At 36.3% G+C, this 11,549-nt stretch overlaps 1 pseudogene; it reads right to left on the bottom strand.

Moving 5' to 3' along the window:
• Positions 1-1,738: 1,738 nt before the first annotated feature.
• On the bottom strand, positions 1,739-2,693 carry LOC109675294 (olfactory receptor 8C8-like; annotated as a pseudogene).
• Between the last annotated feature and the right edge of the window lie 8,856 nt (positions 2,694-11,549).

Below are 11,549 nucleotides of genomic sequence, written 5' to 3'. Positions count from 1 at the left end.
ATATTAAATAATGCATCTAAACTAAAATTTAAGAACAAGTTTTCTTCTTTATAACATGTAATAAGAACATTTTACAGAGCAAAGATTTCTATTATTTTTATTATAAATAACTCTTTTCGTTATGCCAAATTATGGCATAACATCTAATAGGTGTGTGCCTCTAAAGAAATAGTGAAATGTCTTAGCAGAATTCTTGACCCGATTCCTCAGCCTCACCACCCAGAAAAATGATCAGTATTACAGATTGGTATGAAACATTTCTTAGTAGCCCACACTGTTTATCCCACTTTAAAATCAGACTTCTCGGGGACATGTTTATTGATCTAGTTTGTTATCAAAGTATTGCATATCTCCTCTCTGCTATAGTCATCCATAGAACCACATAGAAACACATTTTGGGTTAATTCTGAATCAACTTTCCAGATGGAGTCTCTGTTCCTTCCCAATTTTACTTTCTTTCCTTCCATTTTGACATAGAATGCACAATGAATTTAAAAAAGTAGAATCTACATCATTGCTATGAGGCATTAAACAACTCACATAACTGTTTCCTCATGCAGAGTACAAGATAATGATAATTTTGCTAAATAGGTTCTGTAAAAACAAAAAAAAAACATGTTTCATACAGTATGGATCACCACATCAAAGAATTCTAGACAAAAGGAAGAGGTAAATTTTTCATATTAAAAGGTCAAATTTGAAATGGACATGATTCATGCCATATATTTTTGTTTATGCTTTTAACTTTCATTCATGTTATCTTAATTATTTTATAGTTTTATTTATTTATTTATTTGCGGTTGTGGGAATTGAATCAAGGCCTTGAATATTTTAGGAAAGTGCTTAATAACTGAGCTACATCTTCAGTAACTTATCTATGTTTTTAAAAGAAGAAAATAAACCTTGGTTTGAAGAAAAGAATCCTTGCTATGTAGTTGTAAAATCAAGGAAACTTGACATTACTTATAACAATATCCCCTGTAATTAGGAATATCATTGTGTCATTTTGGATGGAACACAGTCACAGTCACAGTCCACAGGTAAATGGACAAATTGTCACAAATAGATGGACTCAGAGCATTAGCCCCACTAGTTGACCAATTTATTCTCATTGTTGGTAAGGTCTGAAAAAGGTAGACAGAGTAGTAAAACCCAAACATCCTCAAAATGCCATAAGAATAGAACCTAAGTCCAATAGCATACACAGTCCCATTCCAATGACAGGCTAAAACTGAAGGAAAAAAATCACCCAAAGGACTATGGAAAAATCAATACATTTCTTACAATTTTCTCTTGACTCCAATTTTTTTGTTTTGTTTAAATGCCACTATAAGCAATGAGGTACTTGAAAGAATAAAGGGTTTATAAAATTGTTTTAGAAAACAAGAAATGAGTGAGTTTATCCAAAAGCTCCTGATTCCTTAGCTTTTCTTAAATGGAGAATATAAATAAGAAAAATATAATAGGTGTTGGCACCTTTATAGGAAAAGACACAGCTCAGTGTCTGCATTTGGTGCAGAGAACAAAGATTAGCTTAGAGATACCTTGGGACTGAGAATGAATCTCAAGATCAAGAATAGACATACACATAAACTTTGCACGGAGTGAGAATAAAAGATAATACAGTAGAAATATTTCACAGACTGTAGAAAGATGAAGAGAAGATAAAAAGAAATATATAGATAAATGTTTATGAAGAAGAGAAGGAAATAAAGAGAAATAGCAATGGGGTCAGGTACTACGGCAGTCTCAATGGTTCACTCATTTTGTAATTCTCTTCAGGGTTCTTTTCAGAGCAAGTTTCATGTTCTTATTCCTGAGGCTATAAATGAGGGGATTTAGCATAGGGACCATAAAAGAGTAAAACACTGAGAAAATTTTCCCCTGGACCACAGAGTCAGCGGATGAAGGCTTCATATGAGTGAGTAGCCCAGTGCCATAGAAGAGGCCAACAGTTATTATGTGAGAACCACAGGTGCTCATGGCCTTGGACCAACCCTTGGCTAATGACATATGAATGACATTAAAAAGAATCAAAGCATAAGAGATTAAGATAACAAGGCTAGATAAAGCAACAATTGTTCCTATAACAACAAAACTCACAAGTTCATTAGCGTAAGTACTACTGCAGGAGAGAGGGAGGAGGGGAAGATGTCACACATGTAGTGGTTGATGGTGTTGGAATCACAAAAGATGAGCCTAATCATACACCCTGTGTGGACCATGCCACCAGCAAACCCCATCAAGTGTGAACCAAGCATCAGCAGAGAACAGGTCCTAGGGGACATGATGACTGTGTACAGCAGGGGCTGACAGATGGCCACATAGCGATCATAGGCCATGGCTGTCAGCACATAGCACTCAGAGTTGACAAAAAAGCAGAAGAAAAATAGTTGTGTCATGCATCCAGTGAAAGAGATGATGTTCCTCTCTGAAACAAAGCTAATTAACATTTTAGGGGTAATGACAAAAGAGTAGCAGAAATCAATGAAGGAAAGGTTAAAGAGAAAAAAGTACATGGGGGTGTGAAGGTGAGAGTTCAGACAAATTAGAATCATTATGCTCAAGTTTCCCACTACAGTGAATATATAGTTGACCAAGAACAGGAGAAAGAGGGGCAGTTGGAGCTCAGGTTGGTCCGTTAATCCTTTAAGGATAAACTCTGTCACTGAAGAATCATTTTCCATGGTCATTTTCTTCCCAGGTGGATCTGTAGATCCAGAGGGTGATTGGGAGCTGCTGCCTTCCAAGCTCAGGATTTTCTATAGACAAAAAGCAAAGCATCCAAAGAGCAATACTCTCCATGTTGATTCTTGAAGAATCCCCATCACCTCCTTCTCCCACCCATAATGTGTGACTCTATCCATTGGAATGTGGATAGATCTCCCAATGTCTTTGAAAATCATTCCTTCCCTTCTCCTAAGCCTTCACTAAGGATGAGAACTAAAAAGGGCAAAAACTGTGGCATTCCCCAGAATGGATGATTTATAGAATTTGGGGAGTGAAAGAAATTATGATGACAAAGATGATTTAAGACTCACATTTTTTTCCACTGGAAGCCCCAGTGCTCTGGACATCAAGAACTCTTCTTCCTCATTGTCCTGATGTGCCCATGATTTAATGATTTAGGAGGAAATAGTGCAGAATTTTCTCTCATCTGCTAGAAGCTGGAGACTGGGGAATATGCCATGACTTTTATTTGATACTATACCCATAAAGTTCTCTTCATTAGAAAGAAAGATAACATCCTTATATGAGGATCCAGAACATAATCTAACTCAAATGAGAATGTAATGCACACCCCATAGTTGTGGGAATATTGATGAGAAGGATAGAATTTATTCTCTCCTTTGTGGTTTCCTCTGAGGTTACCAAACCTCTTGAGGATAGAAATCACTGAGCCTTTGTTTATGCCCTGTGTCACAGATATAACATTGAATCATGTGGGACTAAAAGTTTGACTCAGTTTTCAATTTCCCACCAGGAATTCCCAGTGCACAGTAGTGGGGGTCCTCTTTGTCACTCTCCTTGTTATTCCCTGAACCATTCTCAAGAGGAATAATTACTTGCGATTTCTCCTAAATTCTAAAGCCTATGTAATTTTTATAATTAACATTAGGTGATAGTTTAACACTCTACAAAGCAGATATTGTAGCAAAGAGGTTGAAAAATAGGAATAGACATTCAAGTTACTATGAAATTAAATCCATTGTTTTTTAACTTTTTGGCTATAAGGCTGTCCACAAGAAATTTAAAGACTCAGAATCTTTTTATATTTATGCCAGAATTCTGCCTTATTTGTTAATCTCCTACACACAATTTTGGACAAATGTTTCCAAAAATAGAGAATAAATAAATCAGAAGCTGTTTCAAAAAGAAATAGTGAAATTTCCACACATGCATATGCAGCCCAGATGACAAAGAAAAGCTCTCATTCACTTTTGTCTTTTCATTATCTGTGTTTAAAACATTTTGTGATTGAGTGAGTGTTTTCTTACCTTTTGTTTTGTGAAAATATGCCTCCAAAAAGGCAAATGGTGACCAAAAAGCATTGTAAGAGTTAATGTGCTTAATTTAAGTGATAATTTAAATGAAGATTTAAAATCTGCTGAAAAGCAGCATGCCTTTAGCTGAAGTAACATGGTATTGTGGGGGGAAAAAATCAAACATCCACAGTATAGTACTGAGCTCTTTCATCCTGAGAATTCAGTTTTTCCTCAGTGGTGGTCTTCTCAGAACCAGACATCCACATGTACCCAGGGTCTACTGTAGATATGCCTGCATATATCTACAGCAACTGTATAAGTGAGAGGAAACCGGAGATGGATCCTCTGGGACCTGGAGATGGGATAAAGATAGCAAGAGAGCAGAAGAGCTGAAGATATAATTACTTCCTAAGAAGAATATTAAGTATTTTATTTATTCTATCTCTACTTTAAATTCTCCCAAAGATACTTGGTACCACAAAACTATGACCAAACATAGACTATATGGCATAAGGCAAGAGTTGTTGATTTGTGAATTTCTGTGTTAGTTTTAAAGTCACGAGAATACCCAGACAAATATTGCTCATTTAACTACTTCCTATCATAAAAAGGTTTGTGACCTTTTTAGTTTTCACTCATTTATTTGTTTGGTACTTCTGAGTTAATGACATTTTTTCTCCCTGTCTGCCAGGTAACTTAATTTCAAGAACAGATGCAGACAACATGCTTATATTGAGTCTGATGTCACTAACCAGAGTCCTCTGGCTGCATGGTTCATGTGAGGAGCACACTGAGCCATAGAAACCAGGAGACTATAGTTAAAGCTTGTAAGTCATTATCCGTTCTCTTCTATCAGAGTAGAAGGTGTGTGATGACTGAACCCCAGAGTCTTTCTCACTTTTCTTTTTTTCTCTTTTTTTTTTAGCATTTAGACTGGAAGGCAAGGTAAATACAAACAAAATGAGATATCAACCTTGACCTGCAGCTCTTTAGTCTCATTATAAAGACAACCAAGGAAACTGTTACATGTACCACCATTAGTTACTGTTTGACAGCCATGGTTCTGAATTCTTTGTTTGCCTCCCCTCATCTCACCCCTACAATCACCCTCTGAAGCAGGCATTCCCTGTCTCACTCATAACAAACCCAAAGCTAGGGCTCATTTAGTGATGGTTCCAAGAGTACAATGCCAACTGGAAGAGCAACTTTCACTCTCTGTGCTGGTGAATCTAGAATTGTTTTTCTATCATCACACTTTGAAGAATTGTGCAATATAATATAGAATGTGCTATCACCCAGCTTTGTACCATGCACATTCAGCCTCCTTCAGTTTAATTACAGGATTGCAAGTCAAACTTACTTTGATAAGGCAGCTTATGCCAAAAAGCCATGTGACACTGATAATTCAAGGATACAAAATTGTTTCCTCTACACTAGTCAAAGTCAAGTTGTGTTTTGTGGGAGCATATTTTTCATTGTACCTTTTGTCACCTTAGTTGAACTTGGTATTAGTCTCAGGTAAGCTCTCCCATGGAGTGAAGAGAACCTTAAAATCTCCAGATGTAATTGTAATTCAGAAAGAAAATGAGAAGATATTTTAAAATAATTATGGTAGGAAAGCTATTGTCAAGTAACAATTTTCAATGAATCCTTTTCATCAGCTTTTGATATGCAGTAATTAGACAAAACACATAAGTAACATGGGAACACAATCTTTCAAAATTACATGAGTATGTTCCTTGTTACAGAAAGAATCCAGTAAAAATAACAGCATATTTGGTATTTCCAGTAGAGGATATTTAAAACAGAAAAATAGTTATGCACATATTATGAGGAAGAAAAGGAATAAAGTTAACAATGAGAAAAAATAAAGATTTATAAACTAGAAGCAGTAGCTGCCATTCCCAGGAATAGTGGAAAACAAAAAAGGAAGTAGTAACTCAATTCTAGAATCTCAGAGGAGGAGCTGTATAGGATTGGAACTTAGATTGAAAGTTGCGGTGCCCCAAAGCTAGCACTTGGGCTTCTTAAGTAGAAACACCTCCTAAAGGTTGTTATGAACTCCATGGAGGAACACTAGCATGGAGGCCTTACAAGTGTTCCAGCCTCTGAACAAGAAAATTCCAGGCAATGCAGGGAGGGCTGACATCATGGTAGCAAGGGAATATAGTTTGGCTACTGTCCATACAATAAAGGGTGCAGCAAGTTAAGCACATCACATTGGCCATTGCATTGACCCCCTTAGCCTCTTAGGATGTCTTTTAAAACACTTGTCCATTTATTAAATGGTGATTTTATTACTGAGATATATTTTTACTTGTGAATTGTATTGTATATATTCTGGAAAAATAACTTTATCTGATACATGTATTACAAAATTCTTCCACCCTGTGGTTTACCTACAAATTATTTGTTGGAAAATAATTGAAGGAAATTTGTCGAAAATGAAGTTTATTCTGCCTGTTTTCCCTTTGAGTGCAGTGCTTTCCAGGATGTGACTAAGAACTCTAAGCCAACAGCAACGCAGTAATTTCCTATATTTACCTATCAAAAGTTTATGTTTAATCATTGCACATAGTGTGAGATACAGGTCAAGGTACATGGTTTTCTTTGTGGATATGTAGTTTTCCAACATCAAACATTTTCTTTCCCAATGGAATTTTTTTGTTCCTTTATTGAAAATCAGTTGAATGGGGCTGGGAGCATGACTCAAGTGGTAGAGTGCCTGCTTAGCAAACTCAGGGCTCTGAGTTCAAATCCCAGTAGAGCAAAAAGAAAAAATCAATTCTCTGCATAAATAAGGATCTGTGTCTAAATCTTCAATTTCATATGACGGATATGTGTGGCTTTATAACAAAAGCAATCTATCCTTATTTCCATATCTTTATGCCAATTATAAAACCACTTAATATAAGTCTTCCTCTAGAAGTTCTTCTTAGAAGGAGAATCCAGGAAATGTTTGGAATTACAAGACATTTATGATGGCTCATGCCAGAGAAGGATACAATGGGAGAGAGCAGGAGTCAGTACTGAAGGCCTCAGATGAGGATGAAATTCTGACACCTTAAAAAGGAATGAGAAATGAAAAGTTTCTGTGGGAAATTCAGATTGTAGGGCATTTCTAGAAAACCTTGATAAGAAGGATAGGAAGTCTCTAACCAACATTGCCTATCAAAAGAGATCTATCTGTGTTGGATAGAAATTGACAAGATCTGGTAAGACCCAAGCATCATGCTCATTCATTGGCTAGAGAATCTCAGACTAAGCAAGTCCTCTAGGTGATCATGATGCACACAAAGGAGTATTTGTCACACATTTAACAACTGTGGTCCTCAACTGCCACTCCTCTTAAGAAGGCTTCACTAAGGTTGACAAAGGTCACCTCCAAAAGAGACACTAAACTTCTTCTGCTTTATTCATGATGTTATCATTTATTTTTATTTTTTATTTTTTGAAAACCTTTAATTTTCTTCCACCTGCCTAAACTCAAGTCATTTCTGGTATTTCTGCTCCTCATCTTTATTTTTTAATTCATTTATTCACATGTGCATACGTTGTTTGGGTCATTTCTCCCCTACCCTCTCTCCCCCACCCCCCCAGCTTCCAGGCAGAACCTGTTCTGCCCTTATCTCTAATTTTGTTGAAGAGAAGACATAAGCATAGTAAGAAAGACAAAGTGTTTTTGCTAGTTGAGATAAGGATAGCTATACAGAGAGATTCCTATTATTGCTTCCATGCACAAATGTGTTACAACCCAAGTTGATTCTTCTCTAACCGATCTTTACACTGGTTCCTGAGCCCCTTCTCGTGTTGACCTCTGTCAGTTTAAGGTTTCTGTATTAGTTCCTCTGGAGTGGGGAAATCAAACACTTTCATGTTTTGGGTTTTCTACCTATCACCATACCTCCTATATATGCTCTTGCCTTGTCAGATGACCCAAGTCCAACCACATTGCTGTATTTTCCCTAGATCTGAAGTCCACATATGAGGGAGAACATACGATTTTTGGTCTTCTGAGCCTGGCTAACCTCATTCAGAGTGATGTTCTCCATTCTTCTTCATGGCTGAGTAAAACTCCATTGTGTATAAATACCACATTTTCTTGATCCATTAATCAGCAGTGGGGCATCTTGGTTGTTTCCATAACTTGGCTATTGTGAATAGCACTGCAATAAACATGGGTGTGCAGGTGCTTTGCAGTAACCTGTGTTGCATTCCTTTGGATATATCTCCAGGAGTGGGATTGCTGGATCATATGGCAGATCTATGTTTAGATGTTTAAGAAGCTTCCATATTGTTTTCCAGAGTGGTTGCACTAGCTTGCATTCCCACCGGCAGTGTACAAGGGTTCCTTTTTCTCCACATCCCCACCAACACCTATTGTTGGTGGTGTTTTTGATGATGGCCATTATAATTGGGGTGAGGTGGAATCTTGTGTGCTTTTGATTTGCATTTCCTTTATGGCTAGAGATGGTGAGCATTTCTGCATGTGTTTTTTTTTAGCCATTTGAATTTCTTCTTTTGAGAAAGTTCTGTTTAGTTCAGTTTCCCATTTCTTTATTGGTTCATTGATTTTGGGAGACTTTAGATTTTTAAGTTCCCTGTATATTCTGGTTACAGTCCTTTGTCTGATGTATAGCTGGCAAATATTTTCTCCCACTCTGTGGGTGGTCTCTGCAGTTTAGAGGCCATTTCTTTTGTTATGCAGAAGATTTTAATTTTATGAAGTCCCATTTGTCCATTCTTTCTCTTAGTCCTGGGCTTCTGGGGTTCTATTGAGGAAGTCCTTGCCTATACCTCTTACTTCCAGAGTGCACCTTCCTGTACTAACTTCAGAGTTTTGAGTCTGAAATTAAGGTCCTTGATCCATTTTGAGGTGATACTAGTACAGGGTGATAATCATGGATCTAGTTTCAGTTTCTTGCAGATGGATAACCACTTTTCCCAGCAACATTTTTTGAAGAGGCTGTCTTTTCTCCATCATATATTTTTGGTGCCTTAGTAAAAAATAAGGTGAGTATAGTTGTGTGGATTCATATCCAGGTCCTCTATTCTGTTGCACTGGTCTTCATGTCTGTTTTTGTGCTAGTACCATGCTGTTTTTATTGCTATTGCTTTGTAATATAGTTTGAAGTTGGATATTGTGATACCTCCAGCATTCCTCTTTTTGCTGAGTATTGCCTTGGCTATTCCTGGTCTATTGAGTTTCCAAATGAACTTTACGGTAGATTTTTCAATCTCTGTGATGAAAGTCATTGGGATTTTGATGGAAATTGCATTAAACATACAGATTGATTTTGGTAGTATAGCCATTTTTACTATGTTGATTCTACCAATCCATGAGCATGGGAAATCCTTCCATCTTCTGTAGTCTTCCTTGAACTCTTTCTCCAGGGGTTTGTACTTCTCCTTGTAGAGATCATACACATCCTTTGTTAAATTTATTCCTAGGTACTCGATTGTTTTTGAGTCTACTGTAAATGGAATTATTTTCATATATTCCTTCTCAGTTTGTTCCTTGTTGGTCTCTAGAAAAGCTAGTGATTTTTGTAAGTTGATTTTCTATCCTGACACATTGCTATAGCTGTTTATGGTGTCTAGGAGTTTTTGGGTAGAGTTTTCTGGGTCTTTAAGGTATAGGATCATATCTTCTGCAAGTAGGGATATTTTGACAGTTTCTTTACCTATTTGTATTCTTTTTATTTCTTCTTCTTGTCTAATTCCTGTGGCTATGAATTCCAGGACTATGTAGAATAGGAGTGAGGATATTGGGCACCCTTGTCTCATTCCTGATTTTAGGGGAAATGGTTTCAGTTTTTCTCCATTAAGTATGATGTTGATTGTGGGTTTGTCATATATAGCTTTTACAATGTTGAGGTACTTTCCTTCTATTCCTACTTTTCTTAGAGCTTTTCTCATGAAGTGGTGTTAGATCTTATCAAAGGTTTTTTCTGTGTCTATTGAGGTTTTCAAGTGGTTTTTGTCTTTGCTTCTATCTGTGCTGTATTACATTTATAGATTTGTGTATGTTGGATCAACCCTGCATCCCTGGGATGAAGCCAACTTAGTCATGTTGGATGATCTTTCTGATGTGTTGTTGGGTTCGGTTTGCCATTATTTTATTGAGGATTTTTGTATTGATGTTCATTAAGGTAATTAGCCTATACTTCTACTTTTTAGAGGTGTCTTTGTCTGGTTTTGGGAAGAGAGTAATATTGGCTTCATAAAATGAGTTAGGCAGTGTTCCTTCCCTTTCTATTTTGTGGATAAGTTTAAGGAAGGTTGGTATTAGTTCTACTTTAAATGTCTGATAGACTTCAGCAGAGAATCCATCAGGTCCTGAACTTTTCTTTTTTGAGAGACTCTTTATTGCTGCTTCAATTTCATTTTGTGCTACAGATCTATTCAGGTGATTAATATCCTCTTAGTTCAGTTTTGGATGGTAGTATCTAAAAATCTGTCTATTTCTTTAAGATTTTCAAATTGATTAGAATATAGGTTCTCAAGGTAGTCTCTGATGATATCCTGGATTTCTGTGGTTTGTTGTTATTTCCCTTTTTTGAATTTCTGATGTACTGATTTCTTTTTTTTTCCCTCTCCTCATTTTAGTCAGGTTTGCCAGGGGCCTGTCAATCTTATTTATTTTTTTCAAAGAACAAGCATTTTGTTTCATTGATTCTTTGTATGGTTTTTTTTTTCTATTTCATTGATTTCAGCCCTTATTTTTATTATTTTTCTCTGTCTGCTTGTTTTGGGATTTGCTTGTTCTTGTTTTTCTAGGAGTTTGAGCTGTAGCATTAGGTCATTGATTTGAGATCTTTAGACCTTTTAATATATGCACTCCTCTTAGAACTGACTTTACTGTGTCCCATAGGTTCTGGTAGGTCATGTTTTCATTTTCATTGATTTCCAGGAACCTTTTAATTTCCTCTTTTATTTCATCATGACCCATTAATCCTTGAGCAATATGTTGTTCTGCTTCCAGTTATTTCAATGTTTTTTACTGTTGCTTTTGTTGTTGAGTTTTAGTTTTAATGCATTGTGATAAGATAGAATGCATGGGATTATTTATATTTCCATACATTTGCTGAGGCTTGCTTTGTGCCCTAAGATATGACCAATTTAGATCATTCTTCTCATGAGCTGCTGAGAAGAATGTATATTTTGAAGAAGTTAGATGAAATATTCTGTTGATATCAGGTAGGTCCATTTGATCTATGGTGTGATTTAGTTCTAGAATTTATTTATTGATTTTTTGTTTGGATGACCTATCTATTGGTGATAAGGGGTACTAAACTCTCCCATTACAACTGTTTTGGAGTCTATATATGGTTTTAGGTCCTTCAGAGTATGTTTGATAAAATTGGGTGCATTGACATTAGGTGCATATAGGTTGATAATTGTTATTTCCTTTTAGTGTATTTTCCCTTTTATTAGCATGGAATGTCCTTCTTTATCTCATTTGATCAATGTAAGTTTGAAGTCTACTTTGTCCAAGATAAGTATTGCTACCCCTGCCTATTTTCAGGGACCATTGGCTGGTAGATGTTCTTCCAGCCTTTC

Source organism: Castor canadensis, chromosome 2 (assembly GCF_047511655.1).
Source record: "Castor canadensis chromosome 2, mCasCan1.hap1v2, whole genome shotgun sequence".
In the NCBI taxonomy this organism is placed as follows: domain Eukaryota; kingdom Metazoa; phylum Chordata; class Mammalia; order Rodentia; family Castoridae; genus Castor; species Castor canadensis.
Note: the sequence above shows the minus strand (reverse complement) of the source record. Positions and strands in the feature narration are given on the sequence as shown.